This window comes from Paroedura picta, chromosome 3 (assembly GCF_049243985.1).
Source record: "Paroedura picta isolate Pp20150507F chromosome 3, Ppicta_v3.0, whole genome shotgun sequence".
In the NCBI taxonomy this organism is placed as follows: Eukaryota; Metazoa; Chordata; class Lepidosauria; order Squamata; family Gekkonidae; genus Paroedura; species Paroedura picta.
This window is the reverse complement of record NC_135371.1, coordinates 26,585,695-26,604,190: the sequence shown is the minus strand read 5'-3', so window position 1 is coordinate 26,604,190 and position 18,496 is coordinate 26,585,695. Positions and strand designations below refer to the sequence as shown.

The 18,496-nt window shown below is 40.4% G+C and overlaps 1 protein-coding gene across 15 annotated transcripts in view; it reads left to right on the top strand.

Annotated features, from left to right (window-relative positions):
- Positions 1 to 18,496, top strand: part of FOXP1 (forkhead box P1) — a 613,965-nt gene that overhangs the window by 176,226 nt on the left and 419,243 nt on the right. For 12 of the 15 annotated variants that reach the window (XR_013228958.1, XM_077325165.1, XM_077325160.1 and 9 more), the window contains one exon: positions 5,214 to 5,273. The exons of the other annotated variants lie outside the window; for them this stretch is intronic. The gene's annotated coding sequence lies outside the window, so the exon portion shown is untranslated. The remainder of the gene's footprint in view (positions 1 to 5,213; positions 5,274 to 18,496) is intronic. 15 annotated transcript variants of the gene reach the window in all.

The window sequence follows — 18,496 nt, the reverse complement described above, 5'->3', positions numbered from 1 at the left end:
TGCCATAGCTTTCCTCCCCAGGAGCAAGCGTCTTTTTAATTTCTTTGCTGCAGTCCCCATCTGCAGTGATCTTGGAACCCAGGAAAATAAAATCTGTCACTACTTCCATTTCTTCCCCATCTATTTGCCAGTAATTGAGAGGGACGGATGCCATGATCTTTGTTTTCTTGATGTTGAGTTTCAAGCCAACTTTTGCACTCTCTTCCTTCACCCACATCAACAGGCTCTTTAGTTCCTCTTCACTTTCTGCCATTAGAGTGGTATCATCTGCATATCTGAGGCTGTTGATATTTCTCCCTGCAATCTTGATCCCAATTTGTGACTCCTCTAATCCCGCCTTTCTCATGATGTGCTCTGCATACAAGTGAAATAGGCAAGGTGACATGATGTGCTCCGCATACAAGTTAAATAGGCAAGCCTTGCCGAACTCCTTTCTCAATTTTGAACCAATCAGTGATTCCATGTTCAGTTCTCACTGTTGCTTCTTGACCTGCGTATAAATTTCTCAAGAGACAAATAAGATGCTCTGGTATTCCCATCTCTTTAAGAACTTGCCACAATTTGTTGTGCTCCACACAATCAAAGGCTTTAGATAGAAATACAGGCCTCCTAATGCTGCTTAAGGGAAGGGCTGGAGAAATATTAGATAGGTAGACCATCTAATGCTTCTTAGTGAAAGGCAGGAGAAAGATTAGAAACACACATACACACACACAAACACACACACAAAGAGAGACAGACAGAACATCCCACTTGCTCTGTTTGCTACACTCCAATAAGCCAGGTTAGTAGCTTGTAGTCTACCGTTCCATCTTGCAAAGCCTTCTTCCAACTTCAGTGGCTCTTTGGCCAAAGCAAAGGCAGGTGCTTAACCTCCCTGTCCTTTTCTTCCTCCTCTACCTCTCAGGGTTTCAGTTGCATGTTTACAGGATAAGCACAGGGAAACAGAAAGGAGAAAGATTAGAGAGACAGAAAAAGACCTAGACAAACAACCCCTCCCCCACATTCCCCCTGACGCAGCTGGGCATGCATACTGGTGTTGGCGCTGCTGAGGAGGGCAGGCAAGCGGAGGCGGGTTGCCTCCTTCAGCTCTGAAGCAGCAGCCTTGCTGCCTGTTGAGGCTCCCAAAGTGCTCTTCCATGTCATGGAAGAGAGGCCATAAAGACTGGCTAGAGTTCGACACCTCAGCCTTGATGGAGCCAACCAGGTTGGCCTCCCTCCTTTCCTCATAAAGTTCCAGTTTCCCCTGGTGACAGTTGATGAGGAGGCTGGTAGAAAGCCTGTGCTGACAGTCTGAGACCTGCTTGTGGTAAGGCAGTGGAAGGAATTGACAAGATTTTTGGGGGATGGGTTGCAAGGGCAAGAGGAACATGGAGGCCCAGGAGGGAGCTCAGCAACTGGCAGGATCGAGAGAGCTGGCAGCTTTCTTTTTTTTGGAGGGGTGGTGGTGCAAGAGTCACACACTTTGTTGCATAGCAAAGCTTTGTGTGCAAATAATGATGTTTTCACATCAAAAATTTATGTAAACTACCTTGGATGATGCATTAAAAGTGGGTACAATTTATTTATTTTAAATCCCCCTTTTTAATGTCAAAATATCAAGAGTATCAATTAAATTTGTGTTCGTGTGTGCGCACAAGAGATTTCAAGATAGAAAAACTGTTCTAAAAAGTCTTCATATAGAGGTAGAAGTTTTATTTCCATGCTAACCTGATCTCAGAAACTAAGCAGGGTTGGCCCTTGATAGTATTTGAATGGAAGACTACCAAGAAATTTCAGGATCATTGTTCAGAAGGCAAGGGTAAACCACCTCTGTTAGTCTTTTGCCTTAAAAACACTACAGGATCACCATACAGGGTAAAAAACTAAGCTTTGCTTGAATTTGCAAGTTCACAGCTTGACACTCTCCCTTATTTTAGCATCATGTATTGATAAGATAGATGAATTGTTTCAGAAGTTTACACAATGGGACTTAGTGCTGATATTTTAATAGGAACATCACTTTGTCTACTTATATATCTGTTGTGAGATTCTGATGAAAGCTGAAATTGTGGAATACCTTCAAAGCCAGTTTGATGTAGTGGTTAGGAGTGCGGACTTCTAATCTGGCATGCCAGGTTCGATTCAGCACTCCCCCACATGCAGCCAGCTGGGTGACCTTGGGCTCACCATGGCACTGTTCTGACTGAGCAGTGATATCAGGGGTCTCTCAGCCTCACCTACCTCACGGGGTGTCTGTTGTGGGGAGAGGAAAGGGAAGGCGACTGTAAGCCACTTTGAGCCTTCTTCGGGTAGGGAAAAGCGGCATATAAGAACCAACTCTTCTTCTTTCTTCAAATAAAAATTAAATTGGTTACTTAGAATTAGCAGTTGTTGAAATTATGGTGTACTTTGAACGAATCAAGAAGCAAGTGTGAAAATTGAATAGCATTTTAGTATCAGACAACTTGCACTCTAATATCTTCTGTTACTGGGAAGCTTGAAAATGCTACTTCTCAGGAATGTGTTTTGTTCTCTCAGGGCTGGCCAAAAAGAGGTTTGAATCGAAGTGGATGTTTTGCAGAGTTCAGGCGAGTTGGCAGAGGCTCCTTTGAGCAAAATATGTAAACACCCAATATACAAACAGAACTGGGATCTAGCGAGTAGGATATTTTCCTGTCACAAACACTCAGCAGCTTATTTTTCAATTAGAACATAACTGTCATGCGTCTTAAAATGGACTCTGCTTATTCTCTCATGTTTGTGGTGTTTATAGTGTATCTTGAATTGGTTGTTTTCACTTGTTCTGGAGAGGTGAGGCCATGCAAAAAGCTATCCTTCTCATGTAATCCCTGTCACAGTATGGAGCATACTGATGGCTTTTTAAATGTGGTTTCAAAAATATTTAAGAACTGCTGTAAGGTGATGCTTTCCCGCAACATTATCTAATTAGGAAGGAAACTCAGTTCATGTAGTGTAGAACCTCAGAAGATATTTAGAGGTGGTTGCAAGCAGATCGCTCTCCTGTGACTGTACCACTTCAGCATGCATATGAGGGAATTTGGTTGTTTGAGATTTTCCTCTGATCAGAATTCCCTTCACTGCGGAAACATTACCTGTCAACCAGAAGGCTAGGCTGTAAGTCTTCTACTTTAAGCTATAAGGGTGGTGAAAGATTATGGCCTGGGTGTACTTTCAAGCAACTAGTCTGTCTGCCCACGGCAGTGAGTACAGTTATATTGAAGGATGGTACGACATGTCTGTCGATCTTTGTTTAATCAGATCTCAGGGGTATACCCAGAGTATTGTGAACCAATGATTCTTAACCTGTGGTTTGTAGATCTTGGGTGGTACATGATGTGCTTTCAGGAAGCATGTTAGATTATGAAAATAAATAGAAGAATGCAGTGATGAATAGTAAACTACTACCCAACATTTCACTGACAGGATGCAGTCTAAACGTAGCCAGTCTGAGTTGCTGCTTTGGAGTATTTCCACTTTGTCTTCACCTCTGTTTAACTGCATCAACTCAACTAATTAAGCTTTAAGTTGAATGCTTTATGAGCATCCACAATATGAAACCATATTGTGATTTGTCAGCAGCAAGCAAACATGAATGTTGCTCTATCACACAATAAAGTATTGTTTGGGAAAGAAGAGCCATATTGTTTTGCATAATGGTCATTTACCCATTATTTTAACTTAGGGATTTGCAATTTATAGCTCAGTACAGAACCTAATATGGCTCTTTAGTAATACAGATTGTTCTGATATTACAGACATGTTTGAAATGCCATTCGTTTTCAGATCATTCTTAGATGAATAGTTGCATTTTCCCTAGATTTCTATCATATATATATATATATATATGTATATGTATATATATGTATATGTGTGTATATATATATATATATATATATATATATATATATATATATATATATATATATAATGAATTGTCAATTGCTATGTGATAAAAAAACTCTAAGCTACAACTTTTTACTCAAATTATTCTCTGCATTGACAAAAAAAACCCTTGTCTAACCCAGCAAACATACAAAAAGCCCTCTCAGATAAACTAATTTCTATCTAAGTTGTTTTTCTTTGCTGTCTTTTTTACCTCTTTCTGTTTGTTGTTTTGGTAGGGGGGGAAAGGTTTAATTCTTTTAGGGATGTAAAATAAATTAAAACAGCCTGTGTATGTCGTTATTAACATAGCCAATTTACAAAATCCTTTATAAGAAAAATGGCTTTGTAATGGGGACACTGCCAGGCTCTTAACTACACACGGCTAGGAGCCGCTCTAATAATGTCTAATGCAGTTTTAGGGAAGGAAAGAAAGCAGGATCGCTGCTTGACTGCTCCCTTTCCTGACAGGAAGAAAAGGACAGTGATCAAGCTGAGGTCTTCAAAGGAGGCCCTTAAATCACTGGATAGCATAAAGAATGGGATGTACACAGTCTGCAGTAGAAAGCCAGCAACAAAGCATTTGAATTGTAGTGAGACAGATAATTCTTGCAGGAACATTTAGATGACTCCGATCCTTTCCCATTGCACATTAAACAGCACTACCAAAGTGCACCAAAGATAATTGAAAATGCTTGTGCAATTTTTTCTGTAGTTGTTTATGACACGAAGTTGGTAATTAGGCACTGTATCTAAAACTCTGCCAAGAAAGGATGTGTTGTGGTCTCATACTGCTATTTAGCCATGCACAGACACTTAAAACTGGATTGCCAAAATAATAGCCTATGTGCTTATTTAGCTTTTCCCTCCTTGCAAGTGTGGAGTGTAACCTCCGTAGACGATTCTTGGCATCTTTTAATTTTTTCATTAAAAAAAAGGAGGTAAAAGTTGAAAAGATAATTGCATAACGGATCTGGTTCTGTTGGTTTTGGCATAGATATTCAAATGTCACAGTAACATTTAAGATGATCGGGTAGCAAGGGATGACTTTATTTCAGTTACTTAAAAGCTGTATTAGATGCATGATTTGTTTTTTTGGTGAAACTACAAATAGTCATTTGTCAGGGGTGGTGCCTACCAAGAGAGAGATCCAAGTTATAAGGGGTATTAATTTCTCCTCAGAACACTGGAAGAGAAAAGAACATTTACACTCCAAAGAACATACATGAGATTTAATCAATTCAGTCTGCACGTTAAAGGGAAAAAAATTCCATTGGCTAGTATTAACATTTAAACTAATATGACTTCTTCTCCCCTTATTTTGACAGGTAACTCTTCCTGAAACATGGCACAGTGACAATCAGTGACAAAAGAGTGAGGCTATTCAGGTTTGTTCCTTTTGTTGCTTTTAAATAGTTGGAAACATGGCTATCGTTAGAAATGGCTGACGTATCCATTCATATGGGGTACTAAGTAGCTAAGATTAGATTCAAATGGGTAGTCGTGTTGGTCTGAAGTGGCACAATAAAATCAGAGACCAGTAGCACCTTTAAGACCATTATCACTCCCCATCCCAGTATGCTTTTGGAGATTTTTCAAAAGTTCATGGTTGCTTTGTTATCAAGTATATCTTATCTTGTTACCTATTTGAAAAACATGAGTTAGAGATGATAGTGGTAGTGTCTCTGTGTCTGTGGAGCACAGCCCTACAATATGCACATTGGTCCTTCCACCAAAGCCATTAAATGCATAAATGGCCTCCACCCTCGGCATGCAAGAACTGCATGCTCTCATCAGAATGCCAAGTAATAGCACATTGGGAAAATGATGGTTGTGTGGATCCGCCCATATTCACAAGAGAATATCGACTTGTGCGTCTGTGAGACACACCTCACTGTTGGAGGTAAAGTACCACATTGACAGCCGTCAGGTCAAAATGGCAAGACTCTTAGAGTTACAAACCTCTTTTATCCTTCTGTCTGCACTTTAATCTAATATCAGATTCAATTGATACTATTGATTACGTTCCCTTCAAACCCGTATTCAGTGTATGGTACAGAACTCAATGTGTGGTAAAATGTTATTCTTTTTCTATGTGACTTGAGCATAAAAGGTGAAAGTATACAATTAATTTGCCAGCACTTTCTTTAAAATTGTATGCTGGATTTCTGTGAAACGCTGTATGGCGCAATATTCCAAGTAAATTATTGTTATTTACTATGATTTTTTTGCCTGCGTATTTAAAGTCAACAATTATGTTTCCCTTTTATACTTAATGGCTTTCTACAGTATTTTTAGAAACCTGGTCAAGTCTTACTTTATTGAGTCTGAGCACTTGATGTGCACAGAACAGATTTAAAAATATACTATCAGAACTTCAACTACTTTTCTGTATCCATTAACACACATATACAGTGTTTTAAAAATTTGAGAAGTGATTTTATGACACAAAAATTACCTGATTAATCTAAAAAGTCCTTCAATATATTCTGTATTAATTGAGATGCGTGACAGGAGCTTCTGACATCTTTTTAACTCTATATTCTCAGGGGTCAGACCAGTAAATCCTGACATAATGACTGGCATGCTTTGAAAACTCTATGAAAGTGATGCATGAATTTTACCATTTATTTATTTAATTAATTTTTATCCCACCTTTCCCCTTTTGTAATATATATTTTAAAGGTTGCTATGGGTAGTTGTGACAAGAATGAATGGGATTCAGTGGCCACCATGAAGTGGATATTAAGACTTTGCACATGGCAGCAGCATAGTGGGCTTTGCAAAGTAGGCAGTTGTCAGCAAAGGAGCCTGTTGCAGGAGAGCTCAGTAATTATCAACCTGTCTCATATGTTCTGGTGTTGAGCAAGGTGATTGCAAGTGCTGAGAGTAGACATGCGTAATGTGGATTTCTAAATGAATGGGAACTGTAGTATTTTTCTTGGATGTCTTCTGCCTAAGGCAGGCTTTCTCAACTAGGGTTTTGTTAAACGATGGGTTTCTTTGGCAGACTTGGAGGGATTTCCCAAATGGCTTTGACAGGGTCCTCCCCGTCAGCCTCCCAGTGGCTTTCCAGGCTGCCGGGAAGCACTGAGGGAGCGCTTCCTGGGGGCCTGGATAGCACACCCGTGGTCTCTGCAAGGCCCCGGGTGTGCTTTCCAGGCCCTTGGGAAGCGCTCCCTCTCCCCACCCCCCCACCCCACTGCCAGACGGGCTCCCAGGGGGCTGGAAAGCACACCCGGGGCCTGTGCGAGGACTTTGGGAAGTGCCCCCTCCCCGCATTCGGGCCTCTTACCTGGAGCCCTGCAAGTAGAGTGGCGGAGTGACAGAAGTGCGTGGCTCTAAGAGCCAGGCACGTCTGTGAGGCAAGGGGTGAGGGCTTGGTGAGGGAGGGTGGGAGCTGTAAGGGCAGGGCCCTGATTGGCTGCACCCTGATTGGCCCTATTCCAACTCAGACAGGGAGGGTAGGAGCTGTAGGGGCAGGGCCAATCAGGGTACAGCTGGCTGCACCCTGATTGGCCCTGGATAGGCCAGACCATTTGTCCCCCAAGGTTGTTTCACAATTATTAAAAAGGTAAAGGTATCCCCTGTGCAAGCACCGAGTCATGTCTGACCCTTGGAGTGACGCCCTCTAGCGTATTCATGGCAGACTCTATACGGGGTGGTTTGCCAGTGCCTTCCCCAGTCATTACCATTTACCCCCCAACAGCAAGCTGGGTACTCATTTGACCGACCTCGGAAGGATGGAAGGCTGAGTCAACCTTGAGCCGGCTGCTGGGATCGAACTCCCAACCTCATGGACAGACAGCTTCAGACAGCATTTCTGCTGCCTTACCACCCTGCGCCACAAGAGGCTCATTCACAATTATTAGGAGTCACCAAATGGATAAGATATGGTCATGTTGCCCTGCCCTCTCCTCCCAAAATGGCCAGTGATGGGCCTAGATTGGGTGAGAAGGGAAGGGGCCTTGGTTGGTATGTACACAGGTATACTTCCCAACGATATTCTGCATGATTGTACCACTTCTGGGGGTTTTCAAAGTCTGAAGACTATTTCAGGGGTTTCTCTATGGTAAAAAAGTTGAGAAAAGCTGGTCTAAGGGAATGTCTTGTCAGATTTCTCATGGTTTCCCATTGGTTGATACAGAGTAAAACAGATATTCTAAGTTTGTTATTCACAGCACTGAGCACTCACTCTGTAGTTTTTCAGCTGCTGAAAATGTGCATAACTGCATATTGATCTAGTCTCTTGTGTAACTCAGCTCTTTTTACAAGCATTTTAATTTTCTTATGGAATAGAAAATGTTGATGTTTTTATGACTGATTGAAACTGTACCTCTGAGGTTGGATCTGGACTATATTTTCCACTAACTGGAGGGAAGAAATAATTTCCATCAATCTTTCTCTCCTAAGGATCCCCTGTCCTCCAGGAGCTGCATTTCAAGGAGATCCTTGGGCTGCAGTGAGACAGGGGAGGCAGGAAAGTTAAGTTTCACTGCAAAAAGGGTCTTGCATAAGCAGAAAATTTTAGTTTGGACCCTTTAACCATCCCATTTGATCCAACCTATATTAATTTGGTACATGTTTTCAGTGTTCCCTCTAAGTCAGTGGTTCTTAACCTTGGAGTCGCAACCCCATTTAGGGTCGCCTGTCCCCTTCCCTGGGGTCGGCAGGTTGCTGGCTGCTGTGGCAGCAGCGGGTGATGGAGCCATGGCACTGGCTACCTCCATGCTGCCTTTTTTATTGTGCACCTGCGGACGCACACACTGATCGACCGCGCGCACGCGGTCGCCACCAGCAAAGTTGGAGTCGTGGCACTGATAAGGTTGAGAACCACTGCTCTAAGTTTTCCCCCTACTGTGCAGAGCAAGTTACACCCCGAGCACAATATAACTTTTGTAATTTTGAAATGCACAATGGGGAGTACAAGACCCCATGTTGTTCCAGATTCTGCTGAGCAGGGCTTTCTGCGTTAATCAGCAGCCATGCACACACATAACTTAGAGGGAACAGTGCCCATCTTCTCTAGACACATTTACTCTTGTACTGCTCAGGGCCTCATATTTTCACCAAACTTCATCCATTTCTCTCTTGAGATTACTGTTGTCTTCAACTCTTGTTCTGTTAATTTACTGGTGTTGTAGCTGTTTACTTTATATTTCTTCAGTCTTTATCATTGAGCTACTCCTTAACATAATGTTCTGTGCTCACCCTTAAATGTCATCTTCCTAATTGTTGGAGCTGAATCTGTGAACCCAAGATTCTTTTCACACATCATTGGTGGAGTCACGTCCTTTACTCTTGCATAGATCGAGCTTGTAGAAGGAGAAAAATTACTCATAATAGTTCTCTCTTCTCCTGTTGATTTGGAGGGTTCCCTTCAGCAGTGGCTATTGGATGGAACAGGGAGAGGATTTTGATGGGAAGGGAAATGTCATTAATTTCAGAATTCATTGCCTGTTATCAGAATTGCAAGACTGACTTCCAAAATAAGATTGTCTCGTGCCAGCCAAACAGATGCAGTTGGCAAGCAATGTTTAATGTTAGGCACAAATTCAGTATACACCAAGTATTTTTGAAAATGAACTTGGACTGTGTCTTGGTGGTAATTGATTTTCTGTTTGCTGTTATGAGTTTGACCTTCATAGAACCACTGATTTGACTTGGCTTTGTAGGTGCTGACTTGAATTGCCAGGCCTGCCAGGAATATAATAATGGTGGCGTGCCTATTTGCATATGCTTGGATAACACGTGGCATTTAAAAATCGTTACTAGAAAGGTCTTTTCAGTGGTTCACAGAAGAAGCATTGATGTCTGCGCCAGCCCTCAAAGCCGAAGTTATGTTGAGTCAGCGTCATTTTATTTGTTTGTGTCTGTATTGGTAGAAGACAGGAAGGCCTGGAGGATCATTGTCCATGGTGTCGCGATGGGTCGAACACGATTTCGCACCTAACAACAACAATCTGTATTGTCCTTTATTTGATAAAGTAGATTTTTCTGCATTTAAGTTGTTGTTGTTGTTGTTGTTGTTAATTACCCGCCTCCCCCCGAAGGCTCGAGGCAGGTTACAAAATTCAGTAGTAAGTTGGATTCATAGTCGCTCTGGCTGGTAAAGGCAGCCCCAAAGAACCTGTTCTGATCTGAGGTAAGGTGACCTGTTCAGAGACAACCAAATGCTCAGATTCATGAGCACTACTGCCCTACATGGAAAACCAAACCTCCATTCTAGCTTATGGCATTTTTGAATTCTTTGGCCATCTTGACATTCCTCCTGCACTTCTTTTTAGCAGTAGAAATGTTCTTTACTAAGATGTCTTTTATTATATAGTTTGTATTCGTCTCTCAGTGGAAAAAAAAAAAGCTCCTATAGAAAGTTCTAGAAGTAAATATTATAATCAGCGAAGCATCATAAATAACTTTTATGTCTAAATCAAGCTATTAAAAGCTTTTTTATTTTTAAGTAGATAGGGGGAATAAAATAGCTGCATAGTTCATAAAGTGGCATACTATTACTGCCTGCTGTGCTCATGAATTATGCCAGCTTTTTACACTTGTGAAGTAAAACGTGGATTAGAACTGTGATCAATGTATTATCCTATATTTCTTATTGTTCGTTACATTTCCGTTTTGAGAACCTTTGTCGTCTAAATGGCGACTAATGACATAATTACAATTGTTTGTCACCACTGTAATGTGCGATTTCCTATCTCCTCGTGAAGATGTAAGTTAGATAAAGGAGGAGTTTTGGCAGGAAGACAAAGTGCAGTGATTTATTAAAGACCAGATGTGGTTGTTAAAAGCTTTTTTTATACAGCAAAAAACCACACACACCCTTAATTGAATGATGTGAAATAGAAATGAAATATCTGAACACGACAGTCAGAGGCTCTTGTTGTGGGTGACACAGTTACTCACAGCAGCATGACAAACTAGCTGGTGCTTTTATTGTGTACAAAATTGATGGCCAAATTTAAATAGGGTGAGAAAGTGCTAAAGAAAAGAAAAAAGATTCTGACAACAACAATAACAATACATTCTTGACATCTGTGAAACACACTACAATCCTAAACAGAGTTATATTCTAAACTCATTGACTACAATGAGTAGTCACTGCCAGTCTTCAAGCAAAGGTTGGATACACACTTTTCTTGGATGCTTTAGGATGCTTTGGGCTGATCCTGCGTTGAGCAGGGGGTTGGACTAGATGGCCTGTATGGCCCTTTCCAACTCTGTGATTCTGTGATTCTGTGATTCTACAATGTACGTAAGAAGGTGTAGTTCCACTTGAGATTGTTCTGACTGTCTCTTACACAGAAATATTCTGTAGGGGAAGGAACAGTGTGAGGAAATGGCTACGGTGGTGGTTGCAGGAAAGCCAGGTTTCCATCGTGGCTAGGGTTTCTAGCCTCCAGTTTGGGTGGTAACTGGAAATCTCCTGCGATTACAACTGATTTCCAGATGCCATAGATCCGTTCACCTGGAGAAAATGGTCACTCTGGAAAGCAGACTTTATGACTTTATGCCCCATTGAAGTCCCTCCCTTCCCCAAACCCTGCCTTCCTCAAGCTCCAAATATCCACGTTTTGCCCAAACTGGACTTGGCAATCCTGGTTATAACACTGAATACACAGCCTTAATGAACAAACATGGTGATGTGACAGAAGAGTGCTGAGTCCCTAGGACACATGTCAGTGAACTCAAATCCTCAGCTATTCAGTTTCTCCTTCTATAGGCAGCACAGTTTTTGTTCGGTTCTTGGCATCGGCATGCTAAAGGATCTCAGATAGTAGAGGTTGGGAAAGATCTTTCTCTTCCTGAACATTAAGATTGCCATCATAGGTTTTGTGTCACGTGAGCAGTACAGAATTTGAATGGTCTGAGATTTCATGGTTGCTTACAACTTAGGCTTCATGCAGCTACACTTCCCCTAGTTTTTAAGAAAAGCTGAAATTCTGACATTGTGTTTTTGTCTGGGAAAGGAATAGAAATGTACTGGACCACAGTTTTTATTCTTTATGACACTAGCCCTGTTTTCTTCAGCTCACCAGCAGTGCTTAAAGACAAAAGGCATTATTTTTAATGTCCCCACATCAGTAATTTGTGATAAATGCTCATCTTTTACATGGATAGTCTCCTTTAAATAATATCTTTCTCCTTTGAAAATAACTTTTTCTGGGGGCCAGAAGGCTTACGGACTTTGAAATTTCCGCACTACTATATGAATATTGTGTTAGTATGAGTAGGTACAGAGTGGCTAGTTTAAAATTCAAGATTTATTGCAGTGGGCAGATGCAAGAAGTTCCATAACAACCAAGAGAGAATGATCTTCCTGAATATACTTTCAAAATTCTTTTGGTGGGTAAATGATCACTAATTCATTTATCACATATCTTCTTTAGTTTTTCGCTTGTGCTTCTTTGAATGTGGTGATGCACATTGTGCAGTTACCCTGCAGCAATGAACTGATTGAGTATAATTTGTATTCATTGTTAAATTTAGTAACTGCACTGAGATTTGAATTACGCTAATCAACTTTTCTTGTAATTTGTATAATTTACATACTGTACACACACCGCAAATGCAGGACTCTGATGCAAAACAAAGTTTAATTAGTGTAACAGGGTTACATCTGCTTCCCAAGTGATTGATTTCTGAATGTGCTTATGCCAGTTGCAAGGGGGAATCTGGGAATTGAACTATAATGGCTAAGGGCACAGTCTACTGGGAAGTTCTCCTGTATTAAACTATAATGGAACAAATGGGAGCTGCACAAAGTACTATTCTACTGCTGAACTCTCATTCATTTCATTGGCATTTGAGCAGGATAGTTTAATGAGTATGCTCTAAGACTGTACAGGTAACAAAAATATAGTTTGGTTTAAGTCTGAAAAGCAACTTTAGACCACTGATAACCGATAAATGAATAATTATATATTTAAATATTAACATGGTTATATTATACACAGTAACATTCAGTGTAAGACAGTCCTGTAGTCAGGTATGTATTAACCTACTGTTGCACCATAACATGATTATACCATTAAAAAAATCCAGGAGTCTAACATAGCAAATTAATACGGTAGTCTAAAATGAATTCTGGGCTAATTCTGTGTAAGGTAAAGAGAAACATACACCAATAAACTGTATTAATTAAGCATAAAGACATTTTAAGTATTTAGACATGTGTTTTTGTGCCAAGACAGTGGGATGCTTGTCCTATGAATTTTCAGTTTATCAAGAAAAAAATGATTGTGGGCAGGTTCTCATTGCATGTCAAGTGGACATGGCTGGAGGTCTAAAGGATGACACCACACACAATCTTTGGCGATAAATAGGCCACAACTTTATTGGTAATAGCAAGGATCATTGGCATGGGTGGCTCCTGCCATCTCATAGCCAGCTGCCTATGAGGAAGCCCCTGTCCAGAGGCTGCCACAGGAGCCATCAAGCTACTTCCTCTTCACCTGAATTCCAGCTCTGACCTGCCTGCTGGCACATTGCGGGGTGGCAGGCTAAAGAGGAACCCATGGACATTGGCCTCTACTTGTTTCCCCCTGCCACCTGGAAATGCGAGCCACTGGCCACTGAGGCCCACATTCACACAGCCTCTTACAGAGGGCCCCTTGCTGGGGGAGACCTATGTGCAGGCTTCAGTCTCCCTCCAAAAAGTTCTGCCCCTATGCACAACAATCGCCACTGCAGCTGACCATAGAAGGAAGAGGTTGGGAGCTGGCATACAACCCTTAAACAGGGCTCGCCAGGATGAGACCTAATGAAACCCTGCCCACCCCATGTGCATAGGCAACTGTGCCGATAGAACTCTCATGCGGGGAACACCAGCCTCTTGGCCCGATTCTTGCCCATAGGCCACATCTCCTACCAGCCGCCTAGTCCACTGAAGCCTCAATCAACATCCTTGAGAGGGAGGATGTAGGAGGAGACCCCCAATTGGTAGGGGAGGTCCATATATCATTCTCCTCTTCCGGTCATACTGGCCTCAACCATATGCTTGATGGAAGAGCTCCATCTTGCAGGCCCTCCAGAACTCTGTCAGCATAGTCAGGGCCCTGATGTTCTCCAGGAGCTCATTCCACCAGGCAGGGGCCAGGGCCGAGAAGGCTGTAGCCCTGGTTGAGGCCAGTCACACTTCTTCGGGGCCAGGGACAGCCAGTCGATTAGTTGTAAAAATATTGTAAAATACTATGTTGTTGTTTGTTGCTTATGTTTATTCAGTAAATTGACCCATATTGCACTATGTTTGTTTCTTACTATTTATTCTTTCTCCCCTCTCCCAGTTGGCTCAAAGCACCTCAATTAATAAAAAAGTAAATTGGATACAAATGCCCTTGGAGGAGGGTCTAGTGATCCAATGGGGGAGACAGTGGCAGATACTATTGTTTGCCATGTCCCCCCATCAGTAAGAAGGTGATGGCTCTTGGCTCTTGGCTAGATCTGGATCCAGGCACAACAAAAATTTTTACATTGGAGTATAAACTAAAATTAAAATAAGCCACAGAAGCACACTATAAAGAAAAGGATAAAGGGGAAAAAACCTATATAAATCATCTGGAAATACAAAAATGTCTTCAACAGATATGGAAAACTGCATTTGAAAAATATGTGCCAGCTTAATAGATGCAGGAGGTAAATTTCACAAATGGTAAGCCACAACAGCATAAGCCATGGCTTAGGTAGAGAATCACAGATCAAGACCTCTGCTGTACATCCGTAGAGTCAGGAGAACACAAGGCTTAGCCATTTGTACTTAGATGTAATATGATATGATGTACAAATGAACAAAGGATGGGGATAAAGTATTAAATTTTAGCAACATTTTATTACAGATCTCCAGAGTTAGGTGCCATAAATGTGACTGATATGTTTCATGCCATATATGACACATTATGAGTATATTTCTACTTAAAAGGGTTTTCACATTTAAATTATTATTTAATTCTGTGGTTAAGGTTATTCATATTTAAATCTATTTTTATGCTTTATAATTAAATGAAATACTGCCTGGACCTACATTTTTCATATCTTGGGGTATATTCTAATTATTTCTTTAATTTGACTCATAAAAACAGTCCATTTCTTTATTAGTAAATTGCAAAGATATCTCAAGAGAAAGATAGGGTTTGAAGGTGTCTTACCATATCTAATGAGAATTTTAGTTTCAGATTTTCTCATTTCATTCATTTGTGCCATTTTGTTAGGGGAAAAAAGATACTTTCTAGGTAAATTAATCCTTTCAAAAGAGAAAAATAACTTCCTTTTTGGAAAGGGTTATTAGAGTCTTATTCTTTATAATCTTAAATACCACTTGTGTTAGGCTGAACAATGCATGGAGAAATTACACTATTTAAAAAGAAGAATGATTACCAACCAAAGCCAAGTATTTTACAATTATATGATCATGGAAAGGGAGCCTTCAACTAGGAAAAACGTGATCTGGATTCCCATGACATGTCTGAAGTTTTAAGTATTTTTGTAAATTAGATTGTTCCTAGTTAAACAGGTGGTTTTGAAGGCTGGTTTCACTGTTGTTTTAATCATAGTTTAGTTACCATGGAGAAATATGCAAGTTAGCATTTATACACAGAAGTGAAATTTATGCTGCATAGATAATAGCCTAAATTTAGCATGACTTAAGTTTACCACTTCCTTTAAAAAAAAAAAAAAAGAGCAAGCAGTACATGGGCTTATTATTATTACACTATCAACAAGGTAATTTCTTTAAAATATTTTACATTTTTGTGGGCTATTATTTTTCCTGGCTGAAATTAACAATGGTATTGCTTTCAAATGTTTGGAGTGATTTAGCTTAATAAAGCGTATCATGTAATACAGATATTGATTGTGTTCAAGACACTGATGTTCAGCAAAGCGCTCCAGTATTTTAATCCTGATTCTGCACTATTAAACGACAGGCTACTTTTCACTCATCAGAATTAAGATTACTGGGGTTTGGTAGTGGAACTGCTGTCAAGGAAAGAGTTCTGAGAAAAACATGCCTGAGAGTTTTGACCTGAATCATTCTGCTTATTGTAGAGCAATGTTTACCTTAATTTTACCACACATAAATCTTACTATGCAGGGCCTTGCTTCATGCTGATTGGCTGTCATCGGGACAATATTTTTCTGTTCCGATGTTTATTCTCCTGTCCTGCTGCGCCAAGGGCAACTGTAAAGAAGTGATACTGTCACTTACTTAACTGCTGCCACAAAGGTAGGGCTAAGTTTTCAAGGACAAATGTAGCGAAAGTATCATGATCCAACATGAGGTCCCCCAGCACGCAGAGAGCAGCAGATCCCTTTCAACACCAGCTGTTCTCACAGATATAGATTGCTGCAGTGAAATTTTCTTCATATAATTCAGGAAGCTCTAGAGAATTCTCCAAAACAACTGTGCCAACAAGGAAAATGTTGAATTTTTCATCAGCAGCCCAATGCAGAGAGTTAGTGGGCAATCCATTCATTCATGACCAGATGTTCAATGTAGTAACACTCTGCAGTTAACTTGAACCTTGTGGCCTGTTTTCCGTTGGCTTTGCAAGGACGTTGGCAGCAACTTAACATTGGAGAATTGCGGCCTGAAAAAGCAAGAGACTGAAGTGTGTTTCTGTGGCTTCCTGGTTGGTTTTAACCAGCAACCAGACAAGGTAGGAAGTGATGAAAGAAATAAACAACACAGTATCGTCATTAGAGAAGCACTGGAGATGTTATTGCTGAATGACTCTAGTCTTAAAGGAATTATAGGGAATCCCCCCCACCGTTCTTTGTGATTCAGAAGGAAAGATGATTGCTTCTAAACACTTAGTTTGACATGCTTTAATCTGGTTATGTAAACTGTAACTTTGAAAAATTACTTTAATAGCATTTGGAAGCCAGTAGGCTGCTAACATGTCAAGGCTCTGCTTGAGTATACGTAATGAGTCTAGGTGGCAGTGTAAATGTTAAAAAAAACTTGTTTAAGTGTATAGTAGGGCTAGTCATATACAGATTGGAATTCCTTATAGCTGAAAGTATGGCTTCCTTTGTAAACATATATGCCTTTTTAGTCTCATGCCATTTTAGTATGTTGTGCTAGGCACACAATAAATGGTATTGAGTAGGAGTTTTGGAATAAACAGTGTGATTTTCTACTTTGAAAAGGATTTTTCCTTAAAATGATTAACTGTGTTTGATTCTGATTGTGCCAGCTGGCTAAAAAAGAGAAGTCAGGATTTGATAACATCCTCCCCCCCCCCCCCCCCGGTTAGATGTAGGATCTTTCATTCATTCCTGGCTACATTGTATTTCATAATATTGATTTCAGAGCAAATTGATAGAGGCTACTATTATGTTAGATTGCTATTGCAATGTGATTTCCAAATGCCTCTTTTATAGCAAAACAAAATTCTTTTTTTTTTCCAGGAGAATTTCATATCTTAATTTTGTTTTTCAGGCACAATGTTCCCATTATATCCGAAATACGATATTTCCTTTTTCTGTGGTGTTCGTTCTGATAGAATGGTTTTCAATTTTTTTTTTTTTTACTCTGTGGGATGGTTTCCATTTTACTTACAATAAGAGCCTAACAGTGCAATCCTAAACAGGGAGATAACACATCCAAGTCCATTAAAGTCAGTGGGCTTAGAAAGGTGTAACTCTGTTAGGATTGCATTGCCATTAGGGTAAATATAATTCTCTCCCCCCCCCCCCAATCCGGTAATTAAAAAAATTCCTTACTCTAACTCTGGTTGACTATATGCCATATAAAATAGTGGCCATGGGAAATCAAGCCAGCTCTGGTTTTTTAGCAAGCTGAGCCCTTCACAGTAATTACGTTTGTTTTGGCCAGTTTTCTGGCTTTAATGTGTAAGGTTGCAAAGATACCGTCCCTTTGCATTTCCTGCTTTGGGGATGTAGTAACCCTGTCTGTCGCACACCTAAATGTCACGACTGCTAGAGAGACAAATGAGAGCTGCCTGTGCGGTTTAAATGAAGAAGGAATATGTGATGGTCATCTCCTATGGCTGTTCCTTGTTCGGCTTTGATTTAGGGGAAGAAAAAAGAAAAGGAAGATTAACTCTGTGAGGGCTTCTGAGAATAATACTCTTGTTTCCACTGATGCTCACTTGCTGATAGAAAAACGAGAACAAGTTTACAGTAGCTCTGACATTGGTTACCTTTATTCAGCATGCTCCAGCTGCACTGAGCCCTCAGGAAACCTTCGCCAGGCCCACAGTTTGTTCTTGGGTGTGAAAGCAAACAGTATTTGAGTTGGCAGTAACTTCCCTTTTAGAAAAGTTTGCTGCCTCGGCAAGAAACCAGAGCATGAGCTTTCTGCTTTTGAATGTTTCCACTGGCAGGATGGCCTTTTTCCACATTTCCTTGGTTTAAGGAAACAGATTTGGAACTTTTTTGCTGCTGTTGTTTTAAAAAAAAAAGGACCAAGTGACAACATTTAACAGCTGGAGATAGTTTGTAATTGATGGTTTTCTCTTTACCTCCCTTCAGGTCTAAGAAATATCTTTGAAGTGATTATTCTTAAAATATGCAAACTGTTGTCGTCATGTTTAGACGTATAGTGTCCCTGATTTTATTCTCCTAAAGTTTTTTAAATGTA